The 22530-nt window shown below is 41.0% G+C and overlaps 1 protein-coding gene across 3 annotated transcripts in view; it reads left to right on the forward strand.

The window, feature by feature from the left end:
* Positions 1-22530, forward strand: part of HIVEP3 (HIVEP zinc finger 3) — a 534394-nt gene that overhangs the window by 20055 nt on the left and 491809 nt on the right. Inside the window, exon 1 of one of the 3 annotated variants that reach the window (XM_054492556.1) lies at positions 13342-13649. The exons of the other annotated variants lie outside the window; for them this stretch is intronic. The gene's annotated coding sequence lies outside the window, so the exon portion shown is untranslated. Of the gene's footprint in view, positions 1-13341; positions 13650-22530 lie in introns of those variants that run through there. 3 annotated transcript variants of the gene reach the window in all.

Below are 22530 nucleotides of genomic sequence, written 5' to 3' on the forward strand. Positions count from 1 at the left end.
ATTGCCATGTAGGCAGCTGAAGGATGATGGAGAATTTGGCAGGATACTGTTTCCAGTTATTCACTGAGATTTTTATCCCTCTGGTTTCTCTTAGTGATGGCACATCCCCTGCCTAGGCAGCTAGGGTGTTCCCTGCTCATTGCCTCAGGGGACAAGTGACATAGTGGATTTCAGAAATCGATGCTTAGCTTTTGATTTGCTACAGTCTGGTTCTTGTGTGGCACCAAAGGACTCAATGCATAGACAAAACATTTAGAAAGGTGCCCCATGAGTAAGAAAAGGCTTCTTTAGTACCTTTAAAGCCCCTTCCTGATGGGGTGATGTTGTCCTTGGTGAGAAGAGAGGAGGAGAGCCGGAGGGAAGGAGGAAAGGCAGATGTCTATGGTTCCTTAGTAGGCAGATCTTACTCTGTGTGTACACTGAATTCTGAAGGGCAGTGACCGTGCAAATCCCTCATAGGTCTGGCAAGCCAGAGAGCAGAGGAAACCCATGCCCTTGTATTTAGGCAAGGCTCAGAGGCTTTGGCACTCACTGAGTAAGACCCTGGAATGTAGACTTAATTCTGGGGAGATAGGGTTGGAGGAGAGACCTTGAATTGCATGGAATTAATCTCTAACAGAGGATTGCATTATCAATTAAGATGATTAGAGAACAGGTAAGTTGTATTCCGTACGTACCTGAGTTTGAAAACTGAGAATTGTCCTCATAACAAATAGAAGAATTCTGATTTTATTTCTTTGCTTTGGTGGTGGTGCTGGTTGGGTTTTGATGTTGGCCATGAGCCCCGGGGATTTCCTTAAGCATGATCCTCGGAAGCTGTCTCACTTTCTCCCTGGCTTTGCCTCTCCACAGGGCTGCTGACCACCAGCAGCACGGACCTCTGGAGGCCAAAACAGGCCTGACAGTCACAGATGTGTTTGCCATCTCATCTTTATGTGAGTGGAGTAAGGAAAGATGAAAGCCACAGAATGAGACCTTTCTGGACACGACTGTACAGGAGCCCAGCCTGGAATGCACTCAGAGTTGATGCTGAATAAACTAAGAGATGCAAACAAAAACCAACAAGGAACCCTTCTTTAACGTATTAAATCTGAGGGAAAATTCTTGTCATTGACTTGCATTCATTCAAGGGTTGGTTAAGTAATTTTCAGACCTAAATTTGTCATTGATCATAGCATTTAGAGTGAATTTTGGAAATCACTCAGTAACTTCAGCTTCATCGGTGCCTAGAAAGTTCACCTAAGCAGATGTCACAACACAATAAGCTGATGGAAACGAGAGGACAGATCGGCATCACTGGACCTACAATAGAGGAGGTTATTTCTTTGTGGCCATTCTAGGTACTCTGTGAAGCTCAGGATGTGGATATTGTTGGCCCAGCTTTATTTGTGCTCTGTTGTCCCGCCATCATTTCAGATTTGCTGATCTTTGCCACAAGTCCGAATCAGCTCATCCATTTTCTCACCTTTCTCTGCCTTTTCCCCACCTCCTGCTTGTGCTTTGCACCCCCTGCTTCCTTGCTGTGTGCCGGAGCTGCGTGACTTTCTCCTTTCCCCGAACTCTCACTCTGCTTGCCCTTGGTCCCTTCTTTCTCTGTGATGTGAACATCCTTGCTTAAATGCAGCTGTGTTGTTCATTTTGTGGCATGCCATTTCCTTTCCACCTGGCAGACTCTCCACCAGCTGGGAAGGGACATGTATCTGCTCTTCAGGAAATGCTGTCCTTTGGGTGGAAAAGGACTGGCTTCCTGGCAGTGCCAAAATGAAGATCTTTCTCTGCTGAAAGCAAAACAAAACCCCTTTATCTGTGAAACTTCCTGTTTCCTCCACTGAAAGCTGTGCTTTTCCAACATGGGGCATTATGCCAGGGGCACATGAAATCATAGGACTGACAGGGTGCATCTTCGCGGATGCTGCTTGAAACTTTGGGGGGAAATAGTTTTGACTTTTTCTTCCTCGTAAAAGCTGTTGCCATACATGGGCAGGGGAATATTATGGAGGGCAATGTAAAATTCACGTGGCATTAAAGGATTAAACAGGAAATGTAAAAATTTCTTGTTTCTGGTAAGCTGCTTTGGGTTATGTCTTCAAAATTCCTGGAGTGTCTTTCTGCTTCTCTGCTGTTGGGGAGGACTAAAATGGAGACTTCTGAGCAGCACCTAAAGTATTCCTTGTAAGCGGAAGACTGCTATGGGTTTGACCCAGCACATTTGGCAGCTTGGGCTGATTTAATGAAGTTGGACAAAATTTTGAAATATTAATAGAGATGTCTTCCTTCCCCACCCCTTAAAATTTCCCCATGGCCTTCCCCTTATTCTGTTATTAATTCATTGCTGGAAGCATTTGGACTGTTATAATAGGAATGTAAAGATAAAGAAACAGGTAGGGCTCCTGTTGAGATTTTAAATATCTATTTTCAAATTCATAGCAGAGACAAAGCAAGACTTTTCATTTGGAAGAGTTTGGGTTTGAACATCAAAAGCAAATCTTTGAAGAAACTGAGATGTTATGGGTTGAATTGTGTCTCCCCAAAAATCAGATGTTGAAATCTTAACTTCTAGTATTTCAGAATGTGACTGTATTAAGGAGAGAAGGTCTATTACAGTGGTAATCAAATTAAAATGAGGTCATTAGTGTGGGCTCTAATCCAATATGACTGATATGCTTATAAAAAGTAGAAATTTGGACACAGAGCCATGCATACAGGGAAGATAGTATGAAGAGACATAGGGAGAAGACAGCCACCTACAAGCCAAGGAGAGAGGCCTAGAACACATCCTTCCTTCAGCCCTCGGGAGGAGCAAATGTGGCCAACACCTTGAACTTGGACTTTAGCCTCCAGAACTGTAGACAATAAATTTTTGTTGTTTAAGCCACTCAGTTTATGGCAGCCCTATCAAACTAATACACAAGGCATAAAGTTTTGCCATAAACAACAGATTGGACATGTGTTTCATCACATCTAATGTCTTGGTCTGTTCAGGCTGCTATAACAAAGTAGCATAGACTGGGTGGGTTAAACAACAGACATTTATTTCTCACAGTTTGGAAGCTGGAAGTCCAAGATCAGATGCCAGCATGGTTGGGTTCTGGTGAGGGCCCTCTTCCTGGCCTGTAGACAGCTGCCTTTTACAGTATGGCAAAGAGAGGGAGAACTCTAGTCTCTTCCTCTTCTCTTTATTTTTATTTTTATTGAGAGGGAGTCTCACCCTGTCTCCTAGGCTGGAGTGCAGTGGCACAATCTTGGCTCACTGCAACCTCCTGGGTTCAAGCAATTCTGGGTTCAAGCAATTCTCCTGTCTCAGCCTTCCAAGTAGCTGAGATTACAGGTGCCTGCCATCACACCTGGCTAATTTTTGTATTTCAGTAGAAATGAGGTTTCACCACATTGGTGAGGCTGGTCTCGAACTCCTGACCTCAAATGATCCGCCCACCTAGGCCTCCACAAAATGCTCTTCCTCTTCTTATAAGGGCTTCAGCCCCATCATGGGGACCACACCCTCATGACTCATCTAAACCTACTTACTTCTTAAAGGCCACTCCTCCTAATAACATCACATTGGAGGTTAGGGCTTCAACATATGAATTTGGGGGGTATGCAGACACTCCATTCATAACATATAAGAGGTCACCAATTGTAAGGTACCTCCCAATTTTAAGAGACATCTATGTCTAAAGAAATGTACTACTACATCTTAGAATCAATAAAACATGGCAGTGTAGATGAAGAATAAAAGTACCCTGTTCTGTAAACTAGCTAAACATGGCCTAAGTCAGGGACAGGGAGGAACCAGAGGAAATGTTCCAGGGTTTATATTCCAGTGGGTTCATGGAAAGATACCTAGTTTCCTGTCTTTTTTTGCAGTGGACTGAGCCTTGGAGGTAGGGTGACAGGAGCAGGGTCATCCCTATGTCACTTTCCATTCTTGCTGTTTCCCAGGATGAGGCCCTGTAGAGAAGTTCCTTGTGTCCGCATGGTACAGCACCAGCAAAAGTACAAAAGGGCAGGGTAGCATGTCTTCATTAGAGACTAGAGAGTAGCACAGGATAGTGTCCAAAACTCCTGGTCTATAGATAATTTATTTGGAAATAGAAAAGAGGCAGATGGAGGAAGAGATTGTGAATAAGGGAGTCAGAGAACCGAAAGGAGCTCGTAGTAGAGATTAGAAGGATGTGGGCGACCCCTCTGCCTTGATGCTTGGAGGCCAACATGAGGACTGTGGAATCGGTGGAGGATTTGATAGGGATAGAGGCCAATGGGCAATGACCAGGTGGAAAGAAGGCAGTTGATGGAGGCCAGGGCAGGTACCATGTCCCCAAATGCCTGAGAAACCTTAGCTAGAACCCTAGCAAGAAGGGTGATGGTGGTGTGATATCTTGAATTGATCAAGTTAAGCTTGAAATGATTAATTTTACCCAGAAGTAACTGAGTTTACCTGGAAATAACCTAGATTTAACTTCTAACTTTGAAGGGAATAGGAAGTCAATACAGAAACTAATTCTTGTTATAAAGAGAAAATATATTTGACTTTATACACGTGTCTAGATTTTAAAATATTTCACTCAGTATATCAATTTTCACTTCTAATCCCTTGCCCTCCATATTATATTGGCTTTCCAGATACTCTGAAACTCTACATTGTCAAAAGAATTGAAATAAAGTTGACTTGTGTTAATAGAAATGTACACAGGATTCTTTTTCAAGATGACAGACTAAGTACATTTGTTTGCCTCCCCTGCCTTCTTGGAATCTTCTGAAATGGTGGCTAAAGGCATCTAGAAAAAAAAATTCGTGACAACTCTGAAAACAGGAGGCAGTGCTGTGGGTAGAAAAGATATTTCATCAAGACTAGCTAGATGGTCTTGCAGTTTGTTATTTCAATGGGAAACCATGTCCTAGAACTAAATGAAGAATTGTGTCAGAGGTGAGAGACCTTGTTCAGACAGGATCCAAGCTAGGAATTAGCACATATGGAGGACAAGAGTGAGCTTTGAAACAGCAGTCTGGGCTGAGCCTTGGAGGTGGGGTGAGATGAATTAAAGAGCAGGGAAATCCCTCCTCTGGGTGGTTAACTGGAAAGATGTCCTTGAGACATCTTGGTTAAGTAGCTCTTTCCTTTCTAAGATGTGTATAGAGCAATTTGAATTCTAAGAATGGTTTTCTGAACTTATGAATGATTTGCTAAGGGTCAGCCCAAGGTATGAAGTTGGGGCAAGAAAGCACTGCAAAGTAATATCTGATGTAGACCCAGCAGATAAAAAGGAAATCCTGAGGGTAGAGCCAGAGGGTAGAAAGGAAAGTCATCTCCAGCTAGGAGGGAAATACTTTAAAGTGCCCTACTTTCCTTTGAAGGTGGTGGAGTTCCAGATGTACTTGCTTGCTCCCTACCTGCGTGTACCGAAGAGAAGAATCTCTGCACACAAAGGCTAGAGTCAGCCCTCACATTCAGAGCAAATAGACCTGCCTAACTACAAAGGAAACACACATGAGCTACCTATACTAATCTATAGTCCTTCAGCGACAAATATAAAGGATCTCCTAAGGACCATCAGACATCTGAGGGAAATCAACAACATAAGAGACAAAGACCAAGATAAACAAACAAGAATTCACTTGAGAGGATATGGAGATATTAAAAGCAATTCAGAGATTTTTACATAGATAAAGCAATGACTCACTGCTATGAAAAACATGTTATTATGGCTGGGCACAGTGGCTCATGCCTGTAATCCCAGCACTTTGGGAGACCAATGTAGGAGGACTGCTTGAGGCCAGGAGTTTGAGACCAGCCTGGGCAACATAGTGAGATCCTGTGTGTACCAAAAGAAAAAAAAATAGCCAGGTATGGTGGTATGTGCCTGTAATCCCAGCTACTCAGGAGGCTGAGGCAGTGAGCTATGATGGCACCATTGCACTCCAGCCTGGGCAACAGATAAGACCCTGTTTTGTTTGTTTGTTTGTTTGTTTTAAAAGGACATGATATATTCCAAATAAGTAAATGAGATAAAATTGAGAAAATCTTTCAGAAACTAGAAAAGGTGGCAAATTTAAGAAATATGTAAAAAGACAATATAATAGTTTGAGAAGGTCCAATATCTGCATAGTAGATACAAAAGAAATGAAGAAATAATGGAATAATTTTTCTCTGAGCTAAAGGAAGAATCAAATTCTTCAATCAAAAGGAGCCCACTGAGTGCCAAGCGGGATAAATGAGAACAGATCCAGATCAAGACACATTATGATGAATTTCAATACTCTGGGAATGAAGTTACACATTGGCTAAGTAGCTCTTTCCTTTCTAAGATGTGTATAGAGCAATTTGAATTCTAAGAATGGTTTTCCAAACTTATGAATGATTTGCTAAGGGACATCCAAAAGTATGAAGTTGGGGCAAGGAAGCAATGCAGAATAATATCTGATGTAGACCCAGCAGACAAAAAGGAAATCCTGGGGGCAGAGCCAGAGGGTAAAAAGGAAAGTCATCTCCCACTAGGAAGGAAATACATTTAAATGCCTTACTTTCCTTTGAAGGTGGTGGAGTTCCAGATGTACCTGCCTGCTCCCTACCTGCGTGTACCAAAGAGAAGAATAAAAGCTCTCAGCAACAGGAGAAACTACATTATTCACAAAGAAATAGGAAGTAGATTCACATATTACTTCAGTAATTGATACAATAGATACCAGTAGACAATGGCATAATGCTTTCAAAGTTTTAAGGGAAAGTAAACTAATAATTCTATACCTACATTTTCTGAAATTCAGAGGTAGGGCATCACCAGCGTTGGTAAATTTATCAGCTTAATAATGACAAATAATAATCAGGATTCCTGATTCTTCTGTTATTTTGCAGTGTCTCCTTAGCTTGTTGGCTTTGTGCTCAGGCTAGCTCCTCTATGGTGTCAAGATATCCACGGTAGTTCTAGGAACCACAGTCAGAAATAACAGTCTGCAGAGGAAAATGGGAATGCCTTTTATTCAGAGCTCCTGGAAGACTTACTTACCAAATTTTAACGTGTCTATTCCTAAACCAATCACTGTAAAGGTAATAGGTAGACCACCCGCCTGTGGACACATGGACAAGGAGAATACCTGTACAAAGGAAGATGCTATTATGAAAAGTATCGGGGTGGGAGTAGATGAATGTTGTCACAGCCAGTAGTGTCTGCTGTATCAGCCATGTGAACAATTAAGTGTATGAGTAAAATAAACATTTTCAGACATGTAAGAACTCAGGAAGTTTACTTCCCATATAGCCTTTCCAAAAAAAAGAACAACTATTAAAGGATATCTCCAGCCAAACAACAAATGATCAAGAAATGGTTAAAATGTTGGACCCAACAAACCATGATAACCCAGTAGGGCAATGAAAAGAAATCCCAGTATAACAATTGTGGAGCCGATTTAGAAAGCAGCTGCCAACAATCAGAAGCCACGGTGTCTTCAAAGAGAAAGTGATTCCATTACAGAAACTGTATAGCTAAGAACTAATAATGGCTTTATTGTATGATGCTGCATATGCCTTTCCTTTTCTTTTTTTCTTCTTGGGAACTCTGGGAAAAATACAAAGTCATAATCCACATACAAAGGAAACAAAAATGTGTCTTGGTTCTCAGCAGTGGATGGAGAGAAGGAAGAGAGAGTACACTTGATCTTCACACTTGAAACATTATTCTTCAGGCGGCACAGATTTCATGTCACAGGATCACATTTTGTTCTTTTGTGTTCAGTCAGACTTCTTCTGTACGTTCCATCATATTTTCAATGTTGTTTAATAGTTTTTATGTTTTAGAATCCATTTAAAAACAAAGCATGGAAAATACAATAACAGAATATGGTGTAAATTTATCAATCACATTTGGAGTCTAGGAGATGAAGTGGAAGGAATATAGGTGAGTCTTCGTGGGAGTTTTTAAAAGGGATACAGCAAGAAATAAAGATGTAAGTGCATTCGAGTTATGAAGGAATCCATCAGAAGAACTAAAGGGAGAAACAGATATGTTACCTCTAGAGCATGGACTGTCATAGGGGTGGAGTCAGAGTAAGACTTCTCTACTCTTCCGTACTTGTTTTTTTAAGCAAATGAATGTATTACTTTTGCGATAACCATTTTAGTACAAATATTGGCATATTATGGAGTAGAACACTCAGTAGTAGGCATTGGCACTGATGAAGCTGAGAAGTCCCAGTGGAAGTGCCATGTATTTCTGGTGAGCAGTGTGCACTTGCCCCTGTGTCAGTGTCTTCTCTCATCACCCAGACGCCTATGCTCTCATCACAAGCCTCCCCATCACTCACGTGTTGCTATCACAGTAGAACTCAGCTTTGTCAGAAGACTTGCCCCTAAGTGAGGGTGAAGTTTCAGAAATGGCAAAAAGCCAGTATTACCCTTGGAAATCCTTAAATTGCCCATCAAATACTCTACCTGCAGCACTAGAGACTGTGCTGCCTTCAATAAGCTTGGTAAAGCTGGTGTTCCCCCGTTCAGTTGTTGTTCCTTGCATTCACAAGCCACATTCTACCAAACCAAACTGAACCAACCGAACAAAAATGTCTTAATCTCTAGAATCCCACTCAAGATGTCAAAATGCTCATACTTGAAGAGAGCTGTAGTGAGCCTCATGAAGGACTGGGGAATTCACATCCCTACCTCATGGTCACTCGAGGGCATGTGCTTTTGCAATGAAATGGTACATGCAATTGATCAGGCTCTCTCTCTGCTGTGGTAGAGATGGGGGTGAGCAGAGGGCATAGACCCAAGTCCATGTAAGTTGAATACTTGACTGACTCAGCTCTATTGTATTTTGTAATTGTGCTTATTACTCAGAAAAACTCAGATTAGGCAGAAGCTTCTGTACACATGGAAACACATATAGTCCAATGCTGAGAGTACTCATCAGAAGTTAGCCTAAGTTCTGCTGCCTTCCTTCCCACTCCCTGCCATGACCTTTGGTAAATCATAGAACTTCCTCTCTCTGAGTCTCAGTTTATCTGTCTCTAAATAGGAAATAAGTTGTTAACATTTGGCTAGTATAGTCATTCTCAAATTGTGATCTAGGGGTCCCTGGGGGTCTCTGAGAAACCCATTCAGGGATCCATGAGGTCAAAAATACTTTTATAATAATACTAAGATGCAATTTGCCTTTTCCATTTTCATTCTCACGGGTGTACAGTGAAGCTTTACAGAGGTCACAGGACCTATGACATTGCAACAAACTTAATGTAGGGGCAGATTTTAGGATCCAGTTGTCTTCTATTAAGCCAGACATTAAAGAGACTCACTAAAGTGTGAAACAGCACCACTCTTTTCACAGTTTTTTTTTTCCTTTGGAGAGTATAGTTATTTTTCATAAAATATGTTACTTATGTTAACATGTAATGAGGTTATTGACAATGAACTAATAAATATTTTAGTAATTTTTGTTTTACTTTCTGATATGGCAAATAATATAGATATTACCCCATAAACAAAGACCTCTTTGGGGTCTGCAACAATTTTTAAGAATGTAATGAGGTCCTGAGACCAGAGAGTTTCAGAACTGCTGCTCTGGTGCTTTGCAGTTAGCAGGGTACTTTCCCACACCTTATTTCATTGGTCCCTCTCCTCCCTGTCTCCTTCCTTGTCTCTTTCAGCCTCCCCTCACCCTCCACCCCCCACCCCAACGCATGCAACACACACACACTGAAAGACAAACCTGTAGTTTTTAGCTTGGTCTTCTGTCATATCTTGGTTTCCAAGTTTTGCTTCATATGGTTTTATCATCTGGAGGAAATGGGGAAGATTGCATGAAAACATCTAGCAATGATCCAACGATCTTTTCTAATGGTCAGCATTCATTTTTAACTTGTCATGACCTTAAAGCTATCTGTGTAGAACTGTTTTATAGAAAAATATCTGGAACTGGAAATTCCCAGGAAAATCATAAAAAAGAAACAAGTTATGAAAGACTGGAGACCTTACTTCTAAACCACTCCTACTGAACCAGCCAAGAAGAGATTATTGGCTTTTGGCACAATTCTACATTTCTCACTTTAAGCTAGAAGCAAAATTATTAAATTTTAGTTACCTCTAATAGTTGTGCAATTTTTAAACATGGGAGAAGACTTTATTTGAAAGAAAGTATTGTCAGGTGAGTAGTGCATTCAACTGACAGCAAAGATTTCTACATCCAGCATCTTCACTAGTGATTCATAGTGCAGTTCTAGCAACTTACTCTTTCCTGAATGTTGGTTGCAAAACAAGGTTATCAACTATTCAGATATCTTCAGAAAGATGCAGCATGGGAACCAACACTAGGGTCCTCCATGGGCAATGGAAACTTCTCTCCAGTTTATAAAGGTAGCCCCCACATTGTTTGAGCCTTTACAAAATAAATGAAGGCTGTGTACCCAAAGATTTATCCTGGAATTTGCCTGACTCATTTATTCATTATATATATCTATGTAGATATATATACAGATAGACATATACACATATGTGTGTGTCATATATATGTATATGTGCATGTATACATATATATGTATGTGTGCGTGTGTCTGTGTGTACACCTACTATGTGCTGGGCACTACAGACTGCCATGACAGCAACTTACTTTCTACTGAAGAGAGACATACAGAAAACCCTCTACATTAATAAGTGAATTATATAGATCTTTAGAAGGGCAAAATACTTTGGGAACAGTGAGCAAGGTAAGGGGAATCAGGGATACAGGGTAGCCTTGCTGAGATGATGACATTTAAGCCAAGTCCTGTATGGGGTAGGGTGGAAGGGGCAGTTCTCCCATCAGTGGGAATGGCCAGGGCAAAGTCCCTAAGGTAGAGCGTCCAGGACAGCAAGGAGGCCCGTGTGGGGATTTCCTGTCCCCTCTGAAAGAGATATTGACCATTTGAAGCAAAGGATTTAGAACTAGGCGACAGACATATTTGCAGCAAACTCAATATTTGAAACACGTATGTTAGGAGCTATTTGCTTACTAAATGAGTTGCAGTAGCAGTCATCAAGATCACCACGGTGACTTGAAACACAGACTGCCGGGCTTCACCCCCAGAGTTTCTAAGTCAGTAGGTCCAGGGTGGAGCTTGAGGATTTGCAGCTCTAATGGGTTCACAGATGATGCTGATGCTGCTGCTTCGGTTACCATACTTTGAGAACCACTGCTCAATAGGTGATAGGATTTTCCTAATAGTTCCATGGTGTATTTTTAGGTATAATGTATTGACAACTTGCTTGGGAACATATCTTTACATAAGTAACTTCTATTCCCCAAGAGTTCATGTGATCATACAGCATGGAGCTCAAGCGGTCGGCAGGTCTGACCCTTTGCCTTCCAAGCAACCATTCTGGCCCTGTGATGCAATAGTAATTCAGAGAGGTTGCAGCTGCCCACGTCACCTAATTGTTAGGTTTTTGAAAAGATGCTGATATACAAAAGTAATGAAAAAAAGCTCCCCTTTCTTCCTTATTTCTAGAACCACTGGATGTGCAAACATAATTAAATCTTGCTTTTTTATTAAAATAGGGAGGATACATTTTGCCCTTGACTGAGAAAATCAGAAGTCATGAGCCCCTGCTGTCTTTGCCACATATTAAGGCTTAGAATGCCTACAGCGGATGGATGTGGGCTCTACCTGTTTTGAACATGTGTGCTTCTGTTTTCTTCCCGAGCTCTCTGATTTGCTTCCTTGATTTGTTTTCCTCTCCTCTTTCCTCCTGGGTCATGCCTGGGGCCTGCTCCACCACCTGGTTGGTGTCCACTTTGCAAAGGCGGACTTGCTGGGAGAGGTGGCAGTGAGGTTGTGTCCTCCTTTCCTTACTTGGCAGTTGCAGTGTGGAGGGGTGACCTACAACATGAGATGCCTTGTCACTCTGCCCGGATTTAGTACCTAACCTGAGACATTTGCATTGATTTGTTCCTTTTTTTGGTGGCAAAATTTGTGAGACAGAAAAACGACACATTTAACAGCAGCTTAATTTAACTAAAAATCTCAAGCTTATGTCTCCCCCAGAGGCATGTCTGAGGTTTTTTCTCTTTACTGTACTCTTGAGGTGACGAGAGTGCCTTTTTTTTTTTGCCCTAAAAAGACATTTGCCCATTGACTTGGCCCCTTTACCTCCCTGCACCTTATAATCCTTGTCAGCAACACAGGAAATGCGATCCTTCTTTAGAAAGGAGACCTTTGGAGGTTCTTGAGCTCAATGGCCTGGTTTGCTGCCAATCTGGGCAACCTCATGGGAGGGGCATGATTTCAGGATCTGTGCCAGGAAGGAGTGCCTGGGGGACTTGCTCCCAAAGCGGTTTGTCTTCTGTCACCACTGTTCTCTCTTCTGGCTCTGTCAGTCAACTTCGATGTGCACGGACAAGGACCTCTTTGCTGAGTAAAAGACAGGGTGCTTTGGAAAACGGCTCAGAAACAACAGGGGCTCATTTATATTATGTTTTATTCTTTTGTATGATATTGTTTTTGAGAAGTCAGCTTTTTAGGTGGGGCATGTTGGCTCACGCCTGTAATCCCAGCACTTTGGGAGGCAGAGGAGGGTGGATCACCTGAGGTCAGGAGTTCGAGACCAGCCTGGCCAACATGATGAACTCTCGTCTCTACTAAAAATACAAAAATTAGCTGGGCGTAGTGGTGCACACCTGCATTCCCAGCTACTCAGGAGGCTGAGGCAAGAAGAATCGCTTGAGCCTGGGAGGTGGAGGTTACAGTGAGCTGAGATTGTGCCACTGCACTCCAGCCTGGGCAACAGAGCAAGACTTCATCTCAAAAATTAAAAAAAAAAAAAGAAAAAGAAAAAGAAAAGAGAAGTCAGCTTTTAAATATTCATTTCTAGATATTTAAAAATATTAGTTAGCAGTTAGAAAAAAAAACCCAGAAATCTCTAAAAGATAATACTGAATGATGCTAATAAACTCACAGTCTCATATTAGGATTTGAATAAATATATTTCTTGTCCTTACTGTCCAGCTACCGTGTGTGGGTAAAATGCCAGAACCCTTTGTTCTCAGGACCTTTCCCCCAGTGGAAAAGGGACACCTCTCAAAGCTCCATCTGCTGTATGAGCACATGGGCAGGGTGGGAGGGGGAACCTGGAGCCAGAATGATGTCTGGACATTTCCCTTTTGGGCTACTGACTTGTACAGGAGAGTGGAACCCCAGAGGTCCATCTGACTAGCCCTTGGAGGCAGTTCCCATATCTGGAGTCCCCTAAGCCATGGCAGGCCCCACTGGATCTGCTGATGGAATTGGCTGGGTGCTGGCATCTATATCTTAAAAGCACCCCTGAGTGATTCTAAGGGGCAGCCAAGGTTGAGAACAAAGTGTTCATGGGGAATGCTACTGCCTTTGAGTCTGGTTTTGAAGATCTCTGTTAGGGCCAGTCCTGATCTTTCCTGGCACCTGGACGGGTACAGGGATTTCCCAGCAAACGAGGTGTTACGTGGGCAGATGGGTGAAACTCCCTGAGTGGTGTTGTTTGCACTCTTTCGTGACTGACACAGCCAGCAGGAGTCTGTGTCTGTGAGAGGCCAGGAGAGGTGAGAAGGTGCTGCCCGTTCCCTTGGTTGCTGGGCCATCTGGGTCCCTGTCACTGGGGCCTCTGTTCTGAAGGTATCTGCTGATAGAAGCTGCAGTGGGTGGCAGAGGAGTAGGAGGTAATTTGGTCCCATCTTGGCATGATGTCCTCTGCGTCAGCGAGTCATTGTCAGACAGTTGCTAATTGTCACATTGTGTGTCTTATGATTCTCCTTTATTTTATTATTTTATTTTTTAAAAATAAAGACCTACTGTTTCTAAAGAGAACTGGCAGTCAACCAGAAAAGTGTGAGTTAAAAGCTTGTGGAAAGGGGGATTTGGGGCTACTTTTAGTGATTACAGGCAGGGGCATTGGTACCCACCAAGCAGAACAAGTGCAGGACATATGCTGGAATGGGGGCTTGGGGGTCCCCTGCCAGGCCCGGGCTACCCCCCAGTTGGTGGATCATGGGGAATGTTTGGGGTTCCTGAGAGTGGGGTCAGGGCAGGGTGGGGGTAGTGGTGAGATATTCTGGAGACTTAGGCAGCGACTGTTTATCAAGTAGTACAAAATATTTCAATATTTTACCAAGCAGTGTGTCTGTACAGGTATATACCATCCAGATACCAGGGCTGCTTGTAAAAGATGCCAAAAATTCTGGTTAACCTCAGCTTAAGTGTGGGATGAGCCAGGCTTGGTGGAAGATACTGTGGGTGCATAGCTGTGCCTGTCTCATCATTGCTGTGTCCTTGGGGCCCAGCCCAGGGTCTGGTACATAGTAGGTAATCAATAAATACTTGATCCTTGAATCTAGTCTTTCAGCTCTTATGGCTCTCCTAAGGAAAATTAAAGGAACACTATTGAGCATGACAATGTACCAGACACTGTATCAGGCACTGTGTAGTGAGGTTATCTCCAGACACCAGGCTGCCTTTATGGGCACAGCATCTGTGGAAAAGGAGAGGATATTTTCATGCCAGTAGAGTGTGATGAGTCTTTAACCTGGATTTGTTAAACCAGACTGCTCACACCCTCCATAGACAATGTTGGGGCTACGCGGACAGACTTATGCTTCTGAGCTGACAGTTCAGTGTCTAGGTTATGTTACTAGTATTATATCTACTTATTTATTGTGTTGCAGACTCTTCTTTTTCAGTGTGTCCCTTTTTCCCTGTTCCCTTGCTCACCATTTTTACCTTATGACCTATCTGGAGTAGAGGTTCTGTGTCTAACCTTGGGGTAAAGAGCACAGACTCTGGATCAGACCACCTGGATTCAAATCTTACATGTGGTGTGACCTCTCTGTGCTCTGGCGTCTTCAGCCATAAATGGAAATAATAGTAGGTCATGCTTCACGGGGTTGTTGCAAGTATTACTATATGTAACACACTTAGAATAGTGCCTGGCACATCCTCAGTGCCATATGGATACTTGTTCCATTTATGATCTAATTTTAAATGACCAGATTTCAAATATGCTAATGTAAGACACAAGAGCTAAACCAGGTGACTCTTATTACTAGGGGAGGAGCTGGGGAGCGATTGGTTGCTCTGCTTCTCTATTTTAAAATTCAATAGAGTCTTCCATTTTGAGCATTGGGAGAAAAATCTTTGTCAGGAGGGTTTTCGGGTGCTGATTTGGAAGTGTCTTTAGTATATTTCTCATCGTTGTATATTGCAGGAGAACTGTCATCCATCTGCAGTGCTTCCCAAGTAACTGTCTGGGGCCTATGGTGATGTATCCCCACTGCTGAGATGGAAGGGAGTCCTCAAATACCTGGGAGAACAACTGTGCTAGTTATAGCTGTCATGTGCTGAGCATACTCTCCCATCCTCCTCTTTCTCCTTTAGGAACCTGCTCCCCTACCTCGTGTGATCTTGGTGGGGCTGTCCATGAAGGTGACTTGTGCCTCCGCCTGTCCTCGCATGCGGGCAGTGACCTGCAGTGGGCCAGCTGTAGTATTACATTCCTCCATTTACAGTGGCTGGTTTAGGGATGGGCAATTTGTCCAATCTGGGCTACAAAGGTGCCCCCTGGGGGTTCTTCCCCGGATCTACTGAGGGAAGACTATTCTCTTCATTTATGTTAGCAAGTTGTAAGGATGTTGGCCTAGGCCCACCAGAAGCTACCTTTCCTGGGATATGGAAAGAGTATCTACAGTAGGAAAGAGTGACACTAACATGCAAAGAGAAGTGGATACAAGCAGAGCAGAGAAAGAGAAGTGGAAACAGAAACACAACCAGATCATTTGAGTACCTAGGTCCAGCTTTAGCTGAATCAGTCTACACACTAACTTTTCAATTATGAATCAATAAATTCCCACTTGTTTTGCTAGTTTAAATTGGGTTTCTGTCAATTATGATTAAAAGATTCCTCACTAGTAGAGTCTGGAAATATTTAATAACACTAGATTTTCTAGAATTCCCTAATATGGCCTCATAATAAAAGTTTGAAAAAAAAAAAAAAAAGAATGGATCAATTTGCTACATGGCTTGACTCTCTTGCTGCTTTAAGAATGGACCAGCAAGGTACTTCTGTGACCTGATGATGGAACCGTTCATATTGGACTTCACCACTCTGTGCCTTCCTTTATGTTCCCTCTCTTTGAAATACTGTTCCCTTTGACTTCTTAGGTTCTTGCTGGCTTGTTCACCATTCAAAGTTCCATGCAAATGTTTTTCTTCTGCAATCATCTTTGATCTTGCTAGTCAGATCCTTCCTCTTCCTTCTCTGGGTTCCCATAGCACTTTAATTTTTCTCTATTTATCTCAATTTGTATTATGTTATACTCAATTGTGCAAGTGACCCATGTGTCCTCTGGAATCATCCTGGCTTTGAGATTCTAATGGCACTGACTTGAATGCCCATTGATGTGAGGTGCGAACTCGGTCTTCTCCTAATTAGGGTTTTGGGGTTGGGACTGTTGGGAGGTGCCCATTAAAATCACCTGTATCTCCCTCTAGCACTTCTATGAGTTAATTTTTATACTCATGTCTTTTCTCCAATTCTAATTGCCTTTAATGATCAAGAATGAGAATCTAATTCAGGGTGTTTAAAATAAATTATTATGGAGGATTTTAACTTTTTTGTTTAGTTGGTTTATATTTTCTACACTTTCTGTACTGGGCATGTGTTGCTTTTATACTTAGAGAAAAAGTATTATGGCTGGGCATGGTGGCTCACACCTGTAATCTCAGCACTTTGGGAGGCTGAGGCAGGCGGATCATGAGGTCAAGAGATCGAGACCATCCTGGCCAACATGGTGGAACCCCGTCTGTACTAAAAATACAAAAATTAGTTGGGTGTGGTGGCATGCACCTGTAGTCCCAGCTTCTTGGGAGGCTGAGGCAGGAGAATCACTTGAACCTGGGAGGTGGAGGTTGCAGTGAGCCGAGATCTCACCATTGCACTCCAGCCTGATGACAGAGCGAGACTCTGTCTCAAAAAAAAAAAAAAAAAAGAGAAAAAAAGTATTAAAAACCAGCAAAAATGATTCTCTATTATGTAGATGCTATCAAAATAAGAGTGGCAAAATCACATGAAGGAAGTGATAATGATAGCTTATTTTATTTTCTAACAATCTTCTTGTTATATAAAAGACATAAGCAAACCATTTATTAATTAATCCCTGATTATTTCAAATGGTCAGTTGTTAATAGACCTCAAATAAGGGTTTTTATGATCTGATTTTCAACAACTGGCTTTGGCATTCAATACTAATATTTATGCTTAATTTTACATTTGACAGAACTAAGCCATACACAAGGTATTTATTCTCAGGATATTAAATATCTGCTGTGTGGTTTACAAACATCCATTATAAGATAGAAGGCAGAGACCTATCTGAAATGCTCAGTATTCCTAAAGAATATATAAAATTTAGCAAAAAGTATGACATCACGACATGACATCATTTTGCTTAATTTTCCCCCCTCATTTGATTAAATATGCCAAATATCCAAAGTCAAAAGTGGAAGGAGACATAGTGATTGTCAGTTTAACTGGGCAAAATTCAGTATCCAGTGTCCTGAATGATAATATAGTGATAAGGCAAAAATTATTTAATACTTAATGTAGAGAAAATTAAGATAGAATATGAACTTTTTTGACATGAACTATGAATTGAACCTATTATGTTCATTTTATAGTATATTGGCTCTTCTTTTAAAAATTAATCTTATATTTACCCCCTTGTTAATCTTTTTTTTTAATAGACAGACTTTTAACACTCTAAGAGGGTGGTTTGTTTCTTGATGTTAAGCCAGGGTACCTAAGGATATTTTACAAACACATCTATTAAATTGCTGACTTCTCTAAGTTTGACAATTTACTAAACTGATATAACAGGTAGTTCAATTTAGCAGCTGTATGGAAGCAATCGTTTAGCACAGTTTGATATTTAACACTGCAGCTTAACCATAAAAATACAATTTATGCTAATATGTTCTATTCAGGCCTGTTTCCAACAAAGCCTACAATTTAGTCCCTTCGAGTTCTTACAACTGCTGTTTACTAATAATGCTTGATTTCAACAGAAAAAAAATTCCTTCAATTCAAACAGCATGGGAAACTTGTATTTTGAGGGAAGTTAATCATTTGGTGATTCTTCAATCCTTATGCTAAAAGTTGGATGTAATTTTCACATCTTCTCTGTTTTCTTTCTTCATGTTATATGGTGTTTTGGTCCTTAGAGAATTAAAACAAGTACAGCATATTCACATTTTATGCAGAGGATGCATTCCTAAAAAACTCACATAATTTAAAACTTTCACAATTCGAGTCTAGTTTTCAGTTAGGAATAAATATAAAGTAAGATTTGCTTGACTTCAACTGTGCATGAAGAGAAGGTTTATTAATTTTGTATATGATACTATTTAAAATTTACACGAAGTGCAACTGCACGGCATATCTTTTGCCCCTTTTCAATGTCTGCTGGACTGTCAATCTCTTTTCATGTTCACGTTGCTGAGTCAAAAATGGGGGTGAAGCTCCTCCCCCATTAGCCAATGTGGAGCAGCCACAACAGGAAAGGTGTGGCAGTTTCAAACCAAGGCCACATGGCCACACATTTATTGGCACTCCTTCCATTGAGAGGTTGGGTCTATGACCCCTACTCTAGAATCTGAGCTGGCTGTGACAACTTTGACCAGTCTTTACTGTGGACATGATGCTATGCTATGTGATTTCCAAGGTGTAGTTGATAGAATAATGTTCCCTTCCCCTGCCATAGATGTTCACATCCTAATCTGCAGAACCTGTGAATGTGTGTTACCTTACATGGCAAAAGGGACTTGGCAGATGTGATTGAGTTAAGGATCTTGAGGCTGGAAGATTATTCTGGATTATCTGGGTGGGCTCAATGTAGTCACAAGGGTCCTTATAAGACACAGACAAGAGTTTCAGGGCCAGAGAGAGATTCGAAGATGTGCTATGCTGCTGCCTTCAAAGATGGTAGAAGGGGCCATGGGCCGAGGAATGCAGGTGGCTGGAAAAGGCAAGGTAACAAATTTTCCCCTGAGTCTTCAGAAGGAATGCAGCTCTGCTCACACCTTGATTTTATTCCAGTGAAATCCATGTGGGACTTCTGACCTCCCAAACTGTATGATAGTAAATTTGTATTGTTTTAAGGCACTAAGTTTGTGCTAATTCGTTATAGCAGGAATGGGAAATTAATACACAGGGCTAAGTCAGGAAAGGCCTGGTTCTCCTGGAATGTTCATTCCCTGGATCCTCCCATCCTTCCTCTCAGGATGCTACCTCTTGGAATCTAGCTACTGTACTATGAGATACCCAAACTGTGCATGGGTGCTCTGGTCAGCTGCTCAAAGGAGCCCCACCTTTGAGCCACCCCAGCCCAGGTGTCAGATATATCAGTTAAGAAATCCCTCTATGAGTCCAGTCCAGCCCTTAGCCATTAGAGTTACTGCCAGCTCTCTCTCTCTTTTTTTTTTTTTTTTTTTTTGAGATGGGTTCTTGCTCTGTCACCCAGGCTGGAGTGCAGTGACATGATCATAGCTCACTGCAAGCTCAAACTCTTGTGCTCAAGCAGTCCTCTAACCTTAGCCTTTCTAGTAGCTAGGACTACAGGCATACACCACCACGCTCAGCTATTTTTTTTTTTTAATAGAAATAACGTCTTGATGTGTTGGCCAGGCTGGTCTTGAACTCCTGGCCTCAATTGATCCTCTCACCTCAGCCTCCTGATTGCTGGGATTACAGGTGTGAGCCACTGCATCTGGCCCCCAGCTCTTTGAATCTTCCAAGCTGAGACCCCAGACATAGTGGCACAGAGACAAACTATTTCTGCTGTTCTCTGCCAAAATTTCTGACCCTCAGAATCCAGGAACTTAATAAAATGGCTATTTTAAACCAGTAAATTTGGGGTGATTTCTTGAGGCAGAGGAGGGGGTGAGGATACATGAACCAAGGCAAAACATCTCACTGCCTAGAGGCAAGTGTGGTTTGGCCTCTGCTGGAGGTTAATGTTACAAGCTGATTTGGACTGATGCTGTGATGGAGCTGAAGGAAAAAGAGATGAACCCAAAAAGAGACAATAGGCATATCTCACTCATCAAAGCCTAAAATTACTTTAAAATACCTTTATTTTCCTCTTGAATGATACAATGATCCCAGGACACTTTAACTCCACTTACCTCCCTCCTAATCATAAATTATTGTTGTCATGCATTTTATTCCTATCATTTTTTTAACTGACAAGGCATTTTTGATGTTTTATGCAAATAGTGTTAATTTAGATTTATCCACATCTTTGTTACTTTTTCTGCTTTTCTTATTGTTTCTCAGATCTTTCATCTGGGATCACCTTTCTTCTTCTTCCTGAAGAAAATTCTTTAGAATTTCTTTTAGAGAGTGTCTGCTGGTAGCAAATTCAGTCTTTGTCTGAAAATGGCTTTATTTGCTCTCATTTTTGAAAGATGCTTTCACTGATAATACAATTCTAGATTGGCAATTGTTTTCTTTGAATTCGTTGAAGATATCATTTTATTGTCTATAGCCTCCACTGTTTCTGCTGGGAAGACAACTGCAGTTTTGAAGGTAATCTTAATTTTCTCTGGTTTTCTTTTCCCCCTCACTTCTGTTACTTTTGTCATAATTTTGTGAAGTTTCACTGTGATGTGTCTAGGAGTGGGTTTCTTCCACTTAGTGCGATTGGGTTTCACTGGGCCTTTCACTGGATACTCGTGACCAACATCTTTCATTTGTTCTGGAAAATTCTTGGCGATTATCTTTTAAAATATTTCTTATGCCCATTCTCTCACCCTTCTTATACTCTGAATAAAACGTACGTTGGACTTTTTCCTCTCTGTATCTTAGACTTTCTTTTATATTTTCTGTTACTGTCTGTCTTTGAACTATTTTAGGTAATTTCTAATTCTCTCTTTAATAATGTCTAATCTCTTGTTAAACCCAGTCATTGATCTTTTTTTTTCTTTTAGTTTCTGGAGCCTCTCGGGTTATTTTTCAAATCTTTGATGTCATTTTCAGATCCTTGTTCTGTGCAGATAGGCTTATACTTTATTTATTTGAACATAGTAACATGGTAAGCATAGTTGTTTTATAGTTTGCATTTCTGTGTTAGTCTGTTTTCACACTGCTATAAAGAACTACTTGAGACTGGGTAATTTATGAAGAAAAGAGGTTTAAGTGACTCACAGTTCAGCAGGCTTAACAGGAAGCATGGCTGGGAGGGCTCAGGAAACTTACAGTCATGGTGGAAGGTGAAAGAGAAGCAAGCACCTTCTTCACATGGCAGTAAGAGAGATAGAGAGAGTGATGGGGGAAATGCCACACCATTTTAAACCATCACATCTCACAAGAACTCATTCACTATCATGAGAACAGCATGGGGGAAACCTGTTCCCATGATCCAATTACCTACCATCAGGTCCCTTTCCCAACACTGGGAATTCAACATGAGATTTGGGTGGGGACATAGTGCCAAATCGCATCAATTTCATAATTCAAATATTACTAGCATTGGCTTATCTGTTTCTGCTGATGTTGCTTCTGCTTATAATACATTGTTTCCTAGGCTGCTTGGGTATTTTTTTTTTTTTTTTTGCTAAGTCTATCACTGTCCTTAAAAAATAATTTGTGGGAATTATTTGAGGCCTAAGATAACATGCTCCTCTCCAGAGAGGATTTTTTTTTTCTTTTGCTGAGTACTTCAGGTCACTCCTGGTCTAATATAATTTTAAAATAAACTATGGCTTTTTTTTCTTGTTTTGCCTACACAAGTAAAGTAAATTTGCACAGAAAATTCTTGCTAGGGCTGAGTTTTTCCCTTTCCTTAGTTATCCTACTGATTAACTTCTTAACTCTCTTCAGAACTCTGTTAAAATAGCTCCCTATCAATGAAGCCTTCCATGACCACTTGCTATAAAATATTATCCTTGTGTAGTGCAGTCTTCCTATCCCACATTATTTTGTTCATAACATTTTTTACCATATAGAATACTCTATGATTCCTTGTTCATTTTTTGTAGATTTTAATTTTTTAAATTGACAAATACAAATTGTACCTATTTATGGTGTACAATATGATATTTCGAGATGTATATATATGTACACATACTGTGCAATAACTAAATCAAGCTAATTAACATACCCATTAACACATATAATTATCATTTGTTTTGTGGTGAGAGCATTTAACATCTACTCTCTTAGCAATGCTTAAGTGTATAATACATTGCTATTAACTATAACCACCATATTGTACAGTAGATATCTTGAACTCATTCTTCCTATCTAACTGAAATTTTATGTCTTTTCACCAGCATCTCTCCAACCCACCCCCCACTATCCTCTAGGGACCACCATTTTTATTCTCTGCTTCTATGAGTTTGACTTTTAGATTCCACATACAAGTGAGATCATGCAGTATTTGCCCTTCTGTGCCTGACTTATTTAGCTTAACATAATATTCTTTAGGTTCATCTGTGTTTTCGCAAATGATAGGATTTCCTTATTTTTAAAAGCCAAATAATATTCCATTC

Source organism: Pongo pygmaeus, chromosome 1 (assembly GCF_028885625.2).
Source record: "Pongo pygmaeus isolate AG05252 chromosome 1, NHGRI_mPonPyg2-v2.0_pri, whole genome shotgun sequence".
Lineage (NCBI taxonomy): Eukaryota > Metazoa > Chordata > Mammalia > Primates > Hominidae > Pongo > Pongo pygmaeus.